This window comes from Periplaneta americana, chromosome 4, assembly GCF_040183065.1.
Source record: "Periplaneta americana isolate PAMFEO1 chromosome 4, P.americana_PAMFEO1_priV1, whole genome shotgun sequence".
Taxonomy (NCBI): Eukaryota; Metazoa; Arthropoda; class Insecta; order Blattodea; family Blattidae; genus Periplaneta; species Periplaneta americana.
The window spans coordinates 118,604,450-118,622,321 of NC_091120.1; the positions used below are offsets into that span (position 1 = coordinate 118,604,450).

General features: G+C 36.6%; 1 long non-coding RNA gene and 5 other non-coding genes across 6 annotated transcripts in view; 3 read left to right on the forward strand and 3 right to left on the reverse strand.

The window, feature by feature from the left end:
* Window positions 1-17,872, forward strand: part of LOC138698140 (uncharacterized) — a 56,165-nt gene that overhangs the window by 24,015 nt on the left and 14,278 nt on the right. The gene's annotated exons all lie outside the window — the stretch shown is intronic.
* Window positions 6,828-6,899, reverse strand: TRNAS-GGA (transfer RNA serine (anticodon GGA)). Its single transcript has one exon. It is a non-coding gene; the product is annotated as a tRNA-Ser (tRNA).
* TRNAS-GGA (transfer RNA serine (anticodon GGA)) lies at window positions 7,210-7,281 on the reverse strand. Its single transcript has one exon. It is a non-coding gene; the product is annotated as a tRNA-Ser (tRNA).
* On the reverse strand, window positions 7,592-7,663 carry TRNAS-GGA (transfer RNA serine (anticodon GGA)). Its single transcript has one exon. It is a non-coding gene; the product is annotated as a tRNA-Ser (tRNA).
* Window positions 7,678-7,749, forward strand: TRNAS-GGA (transfer RNA serine (anticodon GGA)). Its single transcript has one exon. It is a non-coding gene; the product is annotated as a tRNA-Ser (tRNA).
* On the forward strand, window positions 8,060-8,131 carry TRNAS-GGA (transfer RNA serine (anticodon GGA)). The gene has a single exon. It is a non-coding gene; the product is annotated as a tRNA-Ser (tRNA).

Below are 17,872 nucleotides of genomic sequence, written 5' to 3' on the forward strand. Positions count from 1 at the left end.
TTGAACAGATCACTTCCTAATTAGTATATTTTTTTTCCCCGCGTTTTAAAAACAATTTTGATTTCAAAATTTGTTCCATGCTTTCCTCAGACAATCATAAAAATAACAGTGCCATTGATTGACTATCATAGGGGCTATGACATGATATTTCTCTGCATACGCGAAATTTGGTCTCCCTTCAGCGCTGCGAATATTTCGCGTCGGTGTGGGTAACGTGCGAATTTCGTTGCCGCTGTATACGCGAAATATTCGTCGCCGCCACGCCTGCGAATATTTCGCGTTGGTTTGGGGAGCCCTTAATACGTTTGCACGAGCCCAGCGACACGCGGTAACTGTCAATCAAGACGCGGTGGTGGTTTAAAGCTTATAATTCTGTACCTGCTGAGTTGCAATATACAAAGGTCCTTTAAATATATTTCTTCCAAGAGCTATTGTTAAAAGAGCAACATAGTTCCCTATTTCAAATGCACAGTAACTTGCTGGTCTGACACGGAGGAGGCACAGCAAAAACAGTTTTAACGCAGTGCTATGAAAGAATCATGTAAACTTTTTTTTTTAGTTATAAATCAAAAATATTATTCATTGCACTTTATATAGGCTACTATTCATGGTTTGAAACTTTCGTGGATATTTGAAAGTTAAAGTCGGGTTTATGTAAAACAAAGCGGAAGTAGTTCTACGTAGTTGGCCCCAATGACGTTATAGTTACTTACCGTCGGCCCCTGAAATTCACTTCCATTCATTGTTTACCAGACAGTGCAACAGCCAAGTTGTCAGTTTTGTACAAATATATTTGAAACTGAAAGTAGGTACTCCAAACTACAACATTTTAACATAAAAAAATTAATCGGCCACCGGCAGCTTTGAACAATAATGGTAGTATGACTTTACAAGAACTGACATTCTTCAAAAGCATGTGATACTGAACTTGTAAAATGTACATGTGGCAACACAGACCACGTGGGTGGGTGCAGTGTTCTCGCTTTCCTCAGATTATTTCCCATTCCCATTTCCGTAAAACGGTTCCGGTTACGAGTTAGTAGCTAGTCTCTTCCAACACGTGTGATACTGTAGTGTGCGCGAAAAATGCTTCGAGGTTGTGAATTTCCTTATAAGTGTTAATTTGCGCAATTATTCAACAATGAACAGAAGTGAAAACATAATATATTTTGGACAATTTAGGAAACTCAGTTTACAAGAAAAGATTTTTGCTATGCAGAAGGGAAGGTCAACCCCAACACTACCTGGTCTTAGACTACATTATGCATGTAGGCTAATTTGTAACATGTTTCATTCAAGAAGGTGTCATTTGGTGCTGTTAACTTCTTTCCTCCTCTTAAGAAATATGCAGGAGCCGCCACTGGCTAAACTGGAGAATTCCCACGGTATCTTTGAACCGTGCCGTTACGTTTAGCACCAAATTTAAGTAAATACACAATCTCGCCAACATAAGAACACGACGTTGGTGTGTGGTGTCGGAGGGAGAAATTTGTTTATTTTCTCTCTCTACAGTATTTCCTTCGTTCTCAACATTACTGAGAGATAGCACCATTGTTAGCTACAAGGTATATTTGCGCAAATATATTGAAGCAGATTACGTGACTTAGATGAGAGTCTCGGGACAAAACAGTTTTGCTATAGGCCAGAGTCCGTGGATATCCAGAGTACCGCAATCGTTTGAGCCGACAAATGCCGACAAATCCGCCATTGTTAGTCCAGCGCGCGCTGTGCAGTATACAGTTGCATAGGGAAAAAATATAATTTAAATGCGAAAAAATACAATGCCACTGTGTTCAGAACTGTTCACAGAGAACTGAAAAAAGCGCACATTTGTTTTCTCTGTGACAAGGTGAAAGAAATAAGGAAAAAGGAAAGAAGTGACTATAAATATAAAAAGGAACGATCCGCTACCTAAGCGAGCATACATTGTGAGATTAATGAATGACTGTATTTTGATATTTATTTTTTCAAAATTTGGGCCCCAAAATATTTTTATAAAACTAATCTAGAATTTAAGTTGATTCAGCAATGATATTTCTACATAAAACAAATGAAAGTCACGTACCAATTAGTATCAGTGTCAAATTTTTACCATCTTCTCCCTTTCAAATCAAGAATTTTTGAATTTAATCCTATTTGCTATTTGCAAGAATGACTTAATATATTTGTGAAGTTCTGAATTTATTCTTGAGACAAGATTGTATTGTTTGGCTTGATTAGAAAATACAAAGACCGTAGAAACTAGAAACCCTATTAAGGTTACACTGATGTGAAATTTCAATTTTCTAAACTATTCTAAGTAGATCTATGAAATTTTGTACTTTTAATTTGTAATTTTAAATTGTGCAAATTTAGGTTTTCAAAAATTGCTACTATTTTGGCCAGAATTTTTGTCTACATACTGTACGTGTCAGACCTTCAGAAACGAAACTTACTATACAATTTTCCTCTTTATTTTACTAAAAAATAATTAAACATATTTAATGCACCAAAAGTATAAAAACAGAAAAATTCAACTCCAGCGTAAAAAAATTAATATTAAAAAATACCTCTTCTGGCTGATATGCATGGAATATATAATCAGGCAGTACATCTCACTTGACGATATGTGTCAGAGGAAGACAATTGTTTGTAAGTATCTGAAGTGTGATTAGTGGAATATGTAGCTAATCGGCGAAGTATGCATTGGAGGGGAAAAGAAACTTGCCACCCTACCCCATTATCTCCTGGCTTAGTTTTCTCATGAGTGATGCCTTATTGGTGATATTTATGAGGTTCAAATCTGTCTTCGGACAATTGACTAAACAACAAGAACAAAAAAAAAGAGTGTTAGGTATAATACTGATAGTAAGTTTTGTTAAGAACATATTCAAAAACCTCTACAAAAAATCATGCATGTAGTACAGAATTTGTAGAAAGAGTAGCATTTTTAGCAATGCAGAATTTACAGAAAATTGAAGTTGAGAAAATTGACTTCAAAAGTTTGGGATAATAATAATTAACCAGGTCTCTGTCTTTTTTATTTTCTAGACATTTTGAAACAAATAGAACTATCATATTATATACAGAACTTATCCTTATATACACTACCACGCTGTGCACACCTAACCTACACTAGTAAATGAAGATGACTAAAAATTATGTAATCTTATGAAAACACTATAATAGATAAATATTATTTACAAATCACTTTGGACTATAGACACTATTATAACACTAACAATAAAACTGTTAGAAACTTGCAAATATTTCTTGTATCACAAACAAAAACCAAGCATGGAAAACACGTTGTTATGGCTACTAGCAACAAGTGGAATTTTCCTTTAGATAAGAGTTATGCTCTCCTTTGTAACTGAATATCTTTTAAAGGAAAGCAGCCTTTGAAGTAGGTCTAACACCTGTTGGATTCTATGAAGAAATATTTCGAGAAGTCAAGAAGCTACACTGGCTCAATCGGAAATCTAATATAATAAATAATGTATGAAATATAGCGTAATTTCCAAAATGGTCGCAGAATTCAGAGTGGAGGTCGTGGACGGAGAATTTAAATTAACAGTCAGAGCCCGCAGTCGTTTAAAATGTGACCCTAAACAGCTGATAGACCGGTCGTATGATCATGAAAATTGGCAGAGGGCATCTTTAGATCATAAATGAATTTTTAAAGATGGAAACAAAGAAACGATTTTTTTTTTACCAAAAATGACAAAATCTCACATCAGTGTATCCTTGGGGACATTGTAATGATATTACCAACTTCCATACTTTTAAAGCTAAACTCACAAAATGTTTATCACTAGTATATCTGGTTGATAATAACACATGTACAAACTTTCGCCTCTCTCTATGATAAGTGGTTTTCACTTTATTAATAACTTAATTATATAGTGTACTGCTTAATGCAAAAAGTCCCTTGCGTCACAATTTACATTATTTTTCATTGATATTCACTTATAAGATTCTTTATATACATTGGAACAAACATTACTATTGGAATTTTCTGTACAGCGAATGGGCAAATTACTAGGAATTTTTATGACTATTAATTCTTTTATTTACTAAAAATTCTAGCAATTTACTTATTAATTTTACAGAAAAACCTTATAGTAAGCTTTGATTCCATGTATGTAAGGAGCCATGTAAGTGAAAATCACTTAAGAATAATGTCAATTATAGTGCGACTTTTTATATAAAGCGGTTCAATATTTTAATACAATAATTAATAAACTGCGAACCACGTATCATAGGCAGATGCAATTTTGTACACTTGTCACTAATAAGCAGATATACCAGAAATCAAAATTTGGTGAATCTAGCTTCATAAGTATGGTAGTTATTAGTTCCACTGTTGTGAACTCTTAAAACTAATAAACTTCGAGAAATTTCAGTATAGTGTGCCCTTATATGCGGAAGCCGGAGAGTTTGCACGAGGAGTGCAGTTGGAAATGTTTAGATTTATTGTTATTTTATTTGCAAAATTGTTGTTTTCATTTGTTACTTGTAATTTATTACGTTCATGCTGCTGTAATACCTATAACTGTGATGTTTATGAAGGAGTGTATTGAACACTTAAATGCGTATTTATGCTGTAATAATTATTAAATGAAGTTTTTATACATTAATATGTTGACTGACAATAATATTCTATAATGTGAGAAGATCCTTTAGACGTTTTTGCCCCTCAAATTAAAAATATCTGAGTTTTACTTCAAATATTCCTATCCCTAGCGTGTTCAAAAGGACTAACAATGGCGGCCGACTCGGTGATTGCGCTACTCTGTATATCCACGGACTCTGCTATAGGCACCGTGCAAGCTCGTCTGGTGGCGACTGTTGCTACTAACTGCAGGACAGCAGAGATAGAGTTGTGCTTGAAGCGTATGAATATACTTAACATCTCAGGTTAAATGATTAGAAATATGGATGACCCTAAAAAGCGGAAAGGTAATGCAAATTGCTGTATTCTTGAGTGTAGTAATGCTTATAGGAACACACCAACCGATATTGTTTTTATTCACTCCCAAAACAGAAAACTGAAGCGCAACGACGCTAATTGTGGATCCATGCAGTACGCAGACGAAAGTAAATAAGGCTACACTGCTTGTAATCATAGTATTATTACTAGGCCTGATATAAAAAAATACATAATTACTGAGTTCTTTACATATATATTATGTATAATATTAGCAACAATAAATAATAATATACTTTTTTTTTTCGTTGTTGGTAACTCTATAGCATCTACTAGATGCTTTATGGTTGTGCTAACAGATGGAGTTACTTGTCAACAATGTGACGCTGAAACGTGTGTTCAAGTTACTGCACAGCAACAGTCCTGATGTATTTTTATATTTGTGATGATTGGTTAATTAATATTAAACCCGGCACACTCACATTCATACAAATTTCCAGACTCTAGACACCCAGGGAATTCCTCTTCTTCAAGAAAAATTCACCGAGCGCCGAGCCCGGGAATCGAACCCGGGACCTCCTGATCTGGAAGCCAGCATGCTGACCAACAGACCACAGAATAATATACTTATTTTTAAATGTATTCATATCGATACTTAATTCTTGATTTCAAGTGCTGATGGTTCACCTTGGAAACCAATACCCGCAGCAAGAATTTGCGGTATTCATTTTATTGGGAACGAGATCAGAACACCCCCAAAACTAGCATACCGTTCCCAGTATTTTTATAAAAGATTACAAGAAAAAGACTGCCTCATCTCAACTAGCTCCGGAAAAGTACGAAAGAGACGCATAAAGAAGAAGAAAAGATGAAAATTTAAGTTTTATGGAAGGCGAATGCTCAACAAATGTTATTTCGAAAAATGAAGTAGCCATACAGGCAGAAGTAAATGAAACCATTCTTAGTGATTTTGTTTTCTCTTTCACAATTGAATTGTGTGAAGTGTCTACTCAAGTGTCTATTCCATTACATGCCGAACTGAAGTCACATAATTAAGAAATGTTATGACAAGTGTTCAGGAATAGATGATATGTTTAATGAAATGCAAGGTTTCCGAAATTATTCTACAATAAAATATGAGACAGAACTACCACACTTAACGGGAGTGACATTTGTAGTTTCGAATATATATATTGTTAAAATTGCTGCCAATTGAAACACAATCATATCCGTAGAATCATAATAAGAAATATTTCCAGTTCTATCATTTAACCCAAAAATAGCTACAATAGATAGTCGAAACACCCCAAGATGTAGACCATACATATTATTTTTGCCATTTTTATTAGTGAATTTCACATCGAAAGCTTTCGTAAAATTCTGTCAAAGAGTAAGATTAGTAAAGAAAATCGTCTACTCATATTTTTCAATTAAAATGAAAACTGGATTGTCGTATTCTGCTATGAGGGTGATGTTCGGAGTTAATCGTACAATTATAATTATGATGTATTTTTACCGCCACTTTAATGTTGTTGACATCCACAATGGTTACTATAATTTTGGGTTTTGGCCTAGTAGAGAAAGTATTCGGGAAACAATGCCTGCAATATTGAAAAATGTAGAGTGACAATTAATTGTTTAGAAGTGGAACAGCCACCCAACGTGGATCAGATGATGGCCTTCAAATCTAAATGCTACCGAGGAAGATCGAGTGACACATTCATAACAACTGATTGCGGATTATTGACTTTATTAGAAGGTGGCGATGAAGTCAGGTTTTCCGGAATAATAACAAACCTCTCAGATAAAGGGATCATTGTTGTTACTCCACCGTATCTGCACGATGGTAAATTAACAGCTGAAGAAGTCGAAACTACTTACAGCGTGATGAGAGAGAGATGGAACGGAGAAAAATTCTCTCCGGCGCCGGGATTTGAACCCGGGTTTTCAGCTCTCCGTGCTGATGCTTTAACCACTAAGCCACGCCGGATACAATCCCGACACCGTTGAGAATCGTCTCAGATTAAGCTCCATCTCTTGGGTTCCCTCTAGTGGCCGCCCTCTGCACTACGTCATAGATGTCTATGCACGCAGGACCGAAGTCCATACATGTGTAGAGGTGCACTCAGATGAGTGACTGGTTGGCCGGGGTCCGACGGTATGGGCGCCGTCTTTAAATCACAAAGTGATTTATTACGCATATCATATTTATTTTGATGTACCGAAGTACATATGATATTTCCATGCAGATATTCTGCTTTCTCAGATGATGAGAGAGAGATGGAACGGAGAAAAATTCTCTCCGGCGCCGGGATTTGAACCCGGGTTTTCAGCTCTCCGTGCTGATGCTTTAACCACTAAGCCACGCCGGATACAATCCCGACACCGTTGAGAATCGTCTCAGATTAAGCTCCATCTCTTGGGTTCCCTCTAGTGGCCGCCCTCTGCACTACGTCATGGATGTCTATGCACGCAGGACCGAAGTCCATACATGTGTAGAGGTGCACTCAGATGAGTGACTGGTTGGCCGGGGTCCGACGGTATGGGCGCCGTCTTTAAATCACAAAGTGATTTATTACGCATATCATATTTATTTTGATGTACCGAAGTACATATGATATTTCCATGCAGATATTCTGCTTTCTCAGATGATGAGAGAGAGATGGAACGGAGAAAAATTCTCTCCGGCGCCGGGATTTGAACCCGGGTTTTCAGCTCTCCGTGCTGATGCTTTAACCACTAAGCCACGCCGGATTGTCGGGATTGTATCCGGCGTGGCTTAGTGGTTAAAGCATCAGCACGGAGAGCTGAAAACCCGGGTTCAAATCCCGGCGCCGGAGAGAATTTTTCTCCGTTCCATCTCTCTCTCATCATTTGAGAAAGCAGAATATCTGCATGGAAATATCATATGTACTTCGGTACATCAACATAAATATGATATGCGTAATAAATCACTTTGTGATTTAAAGACGGCGCCCATACCGTCGGACCCCGGCCAACCAGTCACTCATCTGAGTGCACCTCTACACATGTATGGACTTCGGTCCTGCGTGCATAGACATCTATGACGTAGTGCAGAGGGCGGCCACTAGAGGGAACCCAAGAGATGGAGCTTAATCTGAGACGATTCTCAACGGTGTCGGGATTGTATCCGGCGTGGCTTAGTGGTTAAAGCATCAGCACGGAGAGCTGAAAACCCGGGTTCAAATCCCGGCGCCGGAGAGAATTTTTCTCCGTTCCATCTCTCTCTCATCATCTGAGAAAGCAGAATATATGCATGGAAATATCATATGTACTTCGGTACATCAAAATAAATACTTACAGCGTTGTCAGTGTTCGAATTCATGTTGAAAGGTGCATTAAGCGAATTAAAATATACAGTACAACATTTTACACAAACTATCAATTGAACTGCTTCCTCATGTTGATCTTGTTGTTTATTCAACTGTCCAAAGAGAAGTCTAAACCTCATAAGTGATACCAACAAGGCACCATTATGAGGCAACTAGACCAGAATATCATGGGGTAGAGTGGTCAGTTCCTTTTCCCTTCCATTGCATATATCGCCGACTAGCTACAAATTACACTAGTCAGACTTCATATGCATACAAACAATATTGTTCTTCCTCTGACACATATCGTCAAGTGAGATGTACAGCCTGATAACAGATGTACATATCAGCCAGAACCTCAATCAGAGGTAGTATGTTGATGATATTGTTCATTATGTGTTGTGTTTTAGAGAATTTGCAGTCGCCCATTATGCAGGAAGTGTAATTAAGACTACTTTTACAATTAAATCACATTAAAATACGTAATTTATAGAGACATTATACACACAAATATTACACACGTCATGACATCAAATATAAGTATATCAATGTTTTAGTAATATGACTGTTCACCCTCATTCAATGGTCTGAAATCTGATTTAAATGCCAAATAACTTCATTCATATTTCAGGAACTTTGTAGTTACATTTTACACTCCTCTAGCAGTACTGAACTTTCCACTGAGTCTATGTTATGTCATATGGAAAGTATAGGTTATGTTTACTTTATTTAACTTATATTCCTATATTCGCAATTATACATTATAATTAAACATAATGTCATGTATGACACCCGTCACATTTGTGAGGTGGTACGATCATCCACTCCTCCTCTTTATCTTTCTTATATTGGCTGCTTTCGCCAGGTGGACGGCACATTGAAAGGATTGGATGTGCGCAGTGGAAGACTTTTAGAATGAATAGTGTGAATTTGTAAAACAAATATAATTAACAATAATAAGTAACAATGTACATAAATGAAAAATGAAATAACAATAAACATGAAATAGATGAGTGAAAATAGGAGAAACTAATCTGAAATGATATCCCCAGGATATGTAAATCATGTATCACAAGGCTGAGGCCAACACACTTATAAGTGATTAAATCATCTAATATGGCCGTCTCTCGACCATCAGTGACTAACCTATTAACCATATGTTCATGAACCACTCTCTAAATATATATATATATAAACTATCTGAGTATGAATCTGAACACAACACCCAACCAGCACATTAACTTAATACATGATCCATTCGACCATAGATACCACTCAGTCTGACTAACCAAACTAAAAATACATGTACACTCAATAAGAGAAACTCTACCCAGCATAAGGCATTACATGACAGATCACTATACATTACCCATTGCACATATTGCTCACATAAACTGTGCAAATAGCACTAACACAAATCTCTGCACTTTACAAAATGAATACCCAACGGAGAGAGAGAGGGATGGAGACATGCACGTAATAAGTAACGGACGATAATTCCAATTTCAAGGATCATTTAAATAGCAACTAAACTCGACGCACATGATGAGAAAATAGCGGCGAAGGAAAGCAACAATCAAAATGGAGCAGGGAAAACACTAAAACCATATGTGAGACCGTAATCGCTGCCTTATCACTCTAACTGTCTCGGAACATGAACTCACATTTCAAATCATGTCTCCTTACATAATTCCCAATACAATATACCTCAAACACATATATCTCACAAATATGTTACTCGATGCAAATACTAAAACTTGCCCCCAAGACGTATCACTAGCAAGCGATATTTCAAACTACGATCCACTAAAATCCCAAACACACACGACGCAATTTAACTACTCCACTGATCTATCTCCAACACGTACAAAGCCCGAGTCACGTTGTCTATATCTGCCGCGTACCAAAATGCTAAATCTTGTTAAATGTTTCTGTCGCGTACGAGAGCTTGTATCAGAGCCAAGTGTTTCCGAATATCTCCCGCGTACGAGAGCCTAAATCTTGTTAAGTGTATCTGCCGCGTACCGGAACCCAAGTGACGTTCCGTGTATCTCCGTTAAAACAGGTAAACTCTCTCCCCCTCTATCCTCGTGAGACTTAATGACCCGGCCAATAGGATTATTTGGAAAGAACAAATGAAGGGATTGATAGCGCTATCTATTCTGTGACGTCTGAGAGCGCTCTGACGGATGAAGTGACGTACTAGGTAAACGGCCGTGGTAGTAGGCACGGCTCACATTCTATTTGTCTGTATTTTAATACTAAAATTGAGTACGTACTGAATTATTATATTTTTTATACTATCTAAGAGACGAAGTAACACAATCGTACGTACACTAATTTCATAGGAGTGATATGGTAAATTTTCTGTCTCCAATTAAGAAAGATAGATGTGCTAAATTAAAATCACAATATAAATTCGTTTTTATTGAACCTCAAAATAGCTTCCATTCTAAACTTAAAATGTTGATGCGAACAGATTATGTTAAAGCGTAAAATTCTCTTCACATTAAAATAACACAGTTTTGTAATTAATCCTGCAACATATTATGCAACAAGAAGTAAACGGAACTTATGGACACATTACACTAAATAAAACTTAGCAATGATACACAATAAAATTATAATATAATATTTCACTGAGCTACATACACTGAAATAGAAAACCCGAACATACATTACGGCCTGGTCTAGATTGAAAAGGCATTGACTGTGCCGTATTTCGCTGTGTTGTGAAAAGTTGTGTAAACTGTGAAATGTTCGTTATCGGTTATAATAACTGTAAATGGCTTACTTACTTACTTACTGGCTTTTAAGGAACCCGGAGGTTCATTGTCGCCCTCACATAAGCCCGCCATTGGTCCCTATCCTGAGCAAGATTAATCCAGTCTCTACCATCATATCCCACCTCCCTCAAATCCATTTTAATATTATCTTCCCACCTACGCCTCGGCCTCCCCAAAGGTCTTTTTCCCTCCGACCTCCCAACTAATACTCTATATGCATTTTTGGATACGCCCATACATGCTACATGTCCTGCCCATCTCAAACGTCTGGATTTTATGTTCCTAATTATGCCAGGTCAAGAATACAATGCGTGCAACTCTGCGTTGTGTAACTTTCTCCATCCTCCTGCAACTTCATCCCTCTTAGCCCCAAATATTTTCATAAGAACCTTATTCTCAAACAACCTTGATCTCTGTTCCTCTCTCAAAGTGAGAGTCCAAGTTTCACAACAACCATACAGAACAACCGGTAATATAACTGTTTTATAAATTCTGACTTTCAGGTTTTTTGACAGAAGACTAGACGACAAAAGCTTCTCAACAGAATAACACGCATTTCCCATATTTATTCTGCGTTAAATTTCCTCCCGAGTGTCATTTATATTTGTTACTGTTGCTCCAAGAAATTTGAATTTTTCCACCTCTTCGAAAGATAAATCTCCAATTTTTATAGTTCCATTTCGTACAATATTCTCGTCACGAGACATAATCATATAGTACTTAGTCTTTTCGGGATTTACTTCCAAACCTATCGCTTTACTTGCTTCAATTAGAATTTCCGCGTTTTCCCTAATCGTTTGTGGATTTTCTCCTAGCATATTCACGTCGTCCGCATAGACAAGAAGCTGATGTAACCCATTCAACTCCAAACCCTGTCTATTATCTTGAACTTTCCTAATGGCATATTCTAGAGCGAAGTTAAAAAGTAAAGGTGATAGTGCATCTCCTTGCTTTAGCCCGTAGTGAATTGGAAAAGCATCAGATAGAAACTGGCCTATACGGACTCTGCTGTAAGTTTCACTAAGACACATTTTAATTGAACTAGTTTCTTGGGAATACCAAATTCAATAAGAATATTATATAAAACTTCTCTCTTAACCGAGTCATATGCCTTTTTGAAATCTATGAATAACTGATGTACTGTATCCTTATACTCCCATTTTTTCTCCAATATCTGTCGAATATAAAAAATCTGATCAATAGTCGATCTATTACGCCTAAAACCACACTGATGATCCCCAATAATTTCATCTACATATGGAGTTAATCTTCTCAAAAGGATATTCGACAAAATTTTGTACGACGTCAACAAAAGTGATATTCCTCGAAAGTTACTGCAGTTAGTCTTGTCCCCCTTCTTAAAAATAGATACGATTATGGACTCTTTCCATTGTTCTGGTACAATTTGCTTTTTCCAAATTGCAAGTACAAGTTTATAAATTTCGCTAGATAATGCCCTTCCACCCTCTTGTATTAATTCTGCTGGAATTTGATCAATACCTGGAGACTTGTACTTTTTCAGATTTTTATCGCAATTTCGACTTCAGAAAGTGTGGTTTCCCGTATGAATGGCTCAGCAGTTTGTATTTGAATTTCGTCCTGTTCATTTCTATTTGGCCTATGTATATTTAGTAGTTGCCCAAAATAGTTTTTCCATCTGTTCAGGATTGAATGAGAGTTTGCAAGTAAGTCACCATTCTCATCCTTGATTACGTTTACCCTTGCCTGATATCGCTTTTTAAAATTCCTTTATACCCTTATATAAATCTCGACTGTTTTTATTCTTACTATTTGTTTCTACCTCATTCAGTTTTTCCTTCAAGTAATCTCTCTTTTTATTCCCAAGTGTACGACTTGCTTCCCGTCTTTCATTGAAATAATTATCTCTATTCTCCACAATTGGATCTTGTAAGAATTTCAATTTTGCCTGTTTCCTACTATCTACTACAATGGAACAATCTTCATCAAACCATGGTTTCTTTTTCTTAGTTTCATGATAACCTATGCCCTGCTCAGCTGCAATTTTGATATTATCTCGGATATTATCCCACACGCTATTAACATCTAACTCTTCCTCAGCTTCGTGAGCAGTTGCTAAAGCAGCAAACCTATTTGAAATTTCAACCTGATAACGTTGCTTAGTTTCCTCGTCCTTTAATTTGAAAATATTGAATCTACTAATATTAGCTTGTTGCTCTACTCGCTTGGCTACTGATAGTCTTTCTCTTAATTCTCCAATTACCAAATAATGGTTAGAATTACAGTCTGCCCCCCTGAAAGTTCGAATGTCTACTATACTAGTGTGCCTTCTTTTATCTACCAAGATGTGATCTATCTGGTTATGTGTCATTCCGTCTGGAGAAGTCCACGTATATTTATGTATATCCTTATGGGGAATGTTGTACTCTTGACAATTAAATTCTTTGATGTGGCAAAGTTGACTAACCTAACTCCATTGTCATTACTACTTACGTGTAGGCTCTCTTTTCCAATTGTTGGTTTAAAAATATCCTCCCGTCCTACTTTAGCATTTAAATCCCCCAATAAAACTTTCATGTGATATCTAGGTAACTGATCAAAAGCGTGTTCCAATTCCTCATAGAAGCTATCCTTTATATGGTCGTCTTTCTCTTCTGTAGGGGCGTGAGCATTTATAACTACGATATCGCACCATCTACCCTTAAGTACTAAATACGATAACCTGTCACTGATAAATTCGACCTTTTTTACTGCTGATTTTATTCTTTTATGTGCAAGGAATCCTGTTCCTAATTGGTGATTATCGTTTCCTTCCTCATAATACAGTAAATAATCGCCCATTTGTGATATGCCATTCCCATCTAACCTAACCTCTTGTGCTCCCACAAAGTCTATTCTATATCTAGCTAGTTCTTTTGCTACTAATGTTACCCCTCCTGTTCTATAAAGACTAGTTACGTTCCATGTACCAAATCTTACAACCTTTTTCCTTTGCTGTGGTCGTGGCGGAGAATCAGTCCAATTCCGAGGCTTACAGTTAGGTTTCGTAACAAGCTGTTTTTTACGGTGATGGGTTGTTAGCCCTTCGCCCAACCCCCAAGCTGGAGGACCACCCCTTATCAGCTGTCCACGACTGCTCATTCAATATATTTGCAGCTACCCTCCATATCTGGAGATCGTCTCCTCTATCCGCAACCTGAACTGTAAATGGCTAAAATACAATAATTTGAATAATAACATGGGACAGGAGACATTTGTGGTACTATAAATATTGTAAGAAAAAAAGGTCAGATTTATCCTTCTTCCGAAAAAAACAGGAAGATGAGTTTATAACATATAATATATACTTTATGGAAATAATATACCACTAGGTTCGAAAAGTTCCCGGAATTTTACTACCATTTTTCGTATTAATATATAACAAGGGATATTATACATTTGTTTTGTTGGTAACATTCATGATGTCATTTCCTTAAAGTTTGTTGATAATGGCAATTATTGGTTTTGAGTTGTATGCATTTGTTTATCATAGTGTTTTGTTTGTTCGTCGCATTTTGTAATTATGTCCACAGAGCAAAGTACAAACATCAAGTTCTGTGTTTTGCTGGGGACATGATCAGTATGGCTGATGAAGATGGTGATTTCTTAAACAAAATGAAACTGGTGCTACTTGTACGACCCAGTCCCTAAACGACAGTCATCTGAGTGGAAATCGAAAACATCTCCTCGGAAGCAAAAATTTCCTAGGGACACTTCCAAAGGCAAAGTTATTTTAAATGTTATGTTTTATTTAACGACGCTCGCAACTGCAGAGGTTATATCAGCATCGCCGGATGTGCCGGAATTTTGTCACGCAGGAGTTCTTTCATATGCCAGTAAATCTACTGACATGAGCCTGTCGCATTTAAGCACACTTAAAGCAAAGTTATTTTGGAAGTTTTCTTCGACTCTCAGGGTCTCATGCACCATGAGTTCATTCCAGAAGGTCGTACTGTAACGAAAGAATTGTACGTAGAAACCCTCCGTCGCCTCTGGGACGCAGTGAGAAGGAAACGTCCAGAAAAGTGGGTAGAAAACAACTGGTTCCTTATGCATGACAATGCACCTGCTCATCGCGCAATTATTGTAAAGAATTTTCTTGCCAGGCACAACATAACTGCTTTGGATCACTCACCATACTCTCCTGATCTCTCACCACCTGATTACTTTCTGTTTCCCCGTCTGAAAAGTCATTTGAAAGGACGGAGATTCAATGCTGAAGAGGTTATCGCAAACGCGACGAGAGCACTAAGACGGGTTTCACAAAATGGCTTCCAGGCCTGCTTCCAGGAACTCTACACGCGTTGGCAAAAGTGTGTTGTTGCGGAAGGCAACTATTTTGAAGGGAATGCTGTAGAATAGTGTTTAAGGTACGTTGTTTCTATGATGCTAGCAAATTCCGGGAACTTTTTGAACCTAGTATGTATAAACCGTATATATATTTCACATTTCAATAGCGGAAGGAAGGTGTTATTTTTTTCAAAAGAATATGATATCGAAAGTACTCTCCACATCATTTTTAATCTAACATTACATTACGTACATCTGCACTTATATTACTCCATTGTATTCACCTGTGTTCATATTTTATGTTACATATACAGTGTCCCAAAAAATGTATATACTATTTAATAGCTCATAACTAACTCACTTTTTAATATTTTTTCATGTGTGACCGCTTAAATTATGGCTGAAGTCAGACTAAACATCAAGGAAAGAAAATTCATTCTAAAGTGCTATTGAAAGACAGAGAACATAAGTGAAGTGCAAAGATGATAGAATGGAGTTTTGAAAAGATGCACCAACGCGACTCACAATTACTCGATAAGTTTGAAGAAGAAGGAACTGTTCAGAATGTCCATAAGAACAATTCCGAAAGACCACGAACATCCATCAGCCACACAAGAGATAGAGAAGTCATCCAAAGGTTTCAGCAATCTCCTCGAAAATCTGTTCGGCAAGCGACTCGTGAGACAAGACTTTCAAAATCAAGTGTCCATCACATTTTGAAGCGTGCTCAATGGAAAAGTTGTATTCCTGGATTCGTCCATGCTCTCAATGAAGACGATCATGACTGGAGAATTGAATTTTGTGAGTGGTTCCAAGCAAAATGTTCATAGGACAATCAATTTCCATACAAGATTGTTTGGAGTGATGAGGCCATGTTTAAATTAAATGGCTCAATTAATCGTCACAATTGCACCTACTGGGCAACTAACAATCCTCATGTGACAGTGGAAGACCATGTGAACTTACCAGGAGTTACAGTGTGGTGTGGTTTGTCAGCATTTGGTTTAATTGGACCTTTCTTTTTTGATGGTACCGTGACTGGTGCAATTTACCTCAACTTGCTACAGGAATCCTCCATTCCAAGCATCCAAGAGAGCTTTAGGAATGAAGAATGGTACTTCCAGCAAGATGGAGCAACTTCTCACTACCATCGCGATGTGAGGGCCTATTTTAACGGCCACCTGCAGAACAGATGGATAGGACAAAGAGGTAGTACCGAGTACTCCCCTTGCTCACCGAATTTGGCTTCAATGGACTTTTTTCTGTGGGGACATGTCAAGCACAAAGTTTATAGCACAAAACCAGTTATAATCAATGAGTTGAGAGGAGCCATTGAAAGATAATGTGCCCAAATACCAATCAAAATGATTAGGAACGTTTTGGATTCCATCGGTCAGCGTTATCAGCTGTGCCTAAACCACAATGGCCAACAATTTGAACACTTTCAATAAATAGTTGGTTTCTACATTGGTTCACATTATTTTTAATTTTGAAACTTTTCTGTATCATAATAATTCTTAACATCATAGTCATTCAAAGAATGTATACATTTTATTGGGGCACTCTGTATATGATAACTCACCTGAAGATGATCTTATAGTAGATCGAAAATATTTGTGGAAACACTACGTATGTTGAAAAGATAGAATTTTAATTCTTTATTTCATAATAAGTTGTAGACTGAAATACTACATAATAAATGTATTAATTATTAATAATAAGTCATAAGAATTATTATTAATACAGCTGCCTGCCATACAGGGTATACTGAAACTGGTACCACGATGGGAGAAATCAATTCAACTCTGAAACTAAATATCAAATATGACTTTCAAATTGTTTTATGAGGTTCAATTAAATTATAAAAGTCTGGTTCCCACATGTCCTCATTATGAAGTATGAAGTGTTGAGTGAGAAAACACAACATTGTATTTTTTTTTTTTTTTCAATTTAATTTGCTGCCAGAACATTTTTAGATTGAGATATGACACTGTCCACACAAGGACGTTCCATGCAAAATAGGAAGATATTCTTTGATCCACTTCTAAAAATTCTCATAATTAAAATTTCCATGGTAATCTTCAATTTTTTGCTGAGGTTTAAAATATAAGTGCACATTATGTCATTCATATCACACATATGTTATAGCAAATGTCTTCCTGAAACTGAAAATAATAAACTTTTAGGAAGTTTACTCCATTTTTATAATTATGTATCGTAGTTTTATCCATAAAAATAATGTAACCTATTTACTAGCACTTTATTCATGTTGGTATATAGGAGCCTCAGTCTATTCATTAAAATTGTTTTGATGTTTTGTCTTCTTCCAACTGAATCTTATGAGAGAAGAATTTTTCCCGAAGTTTACACACCTTATTTGAGCTTAGGATAATATTTTTCTCAGAGAAGGTCGCGATTTATGAATGAAATAAAATTAGTTTACTGTTCAATATTGTATTAAACATTATCGAAGCTATATAGAATACATTTTTTTCTCTTTATGTAGACTTCAGAATGAAGAAGATGCACTGACGTCA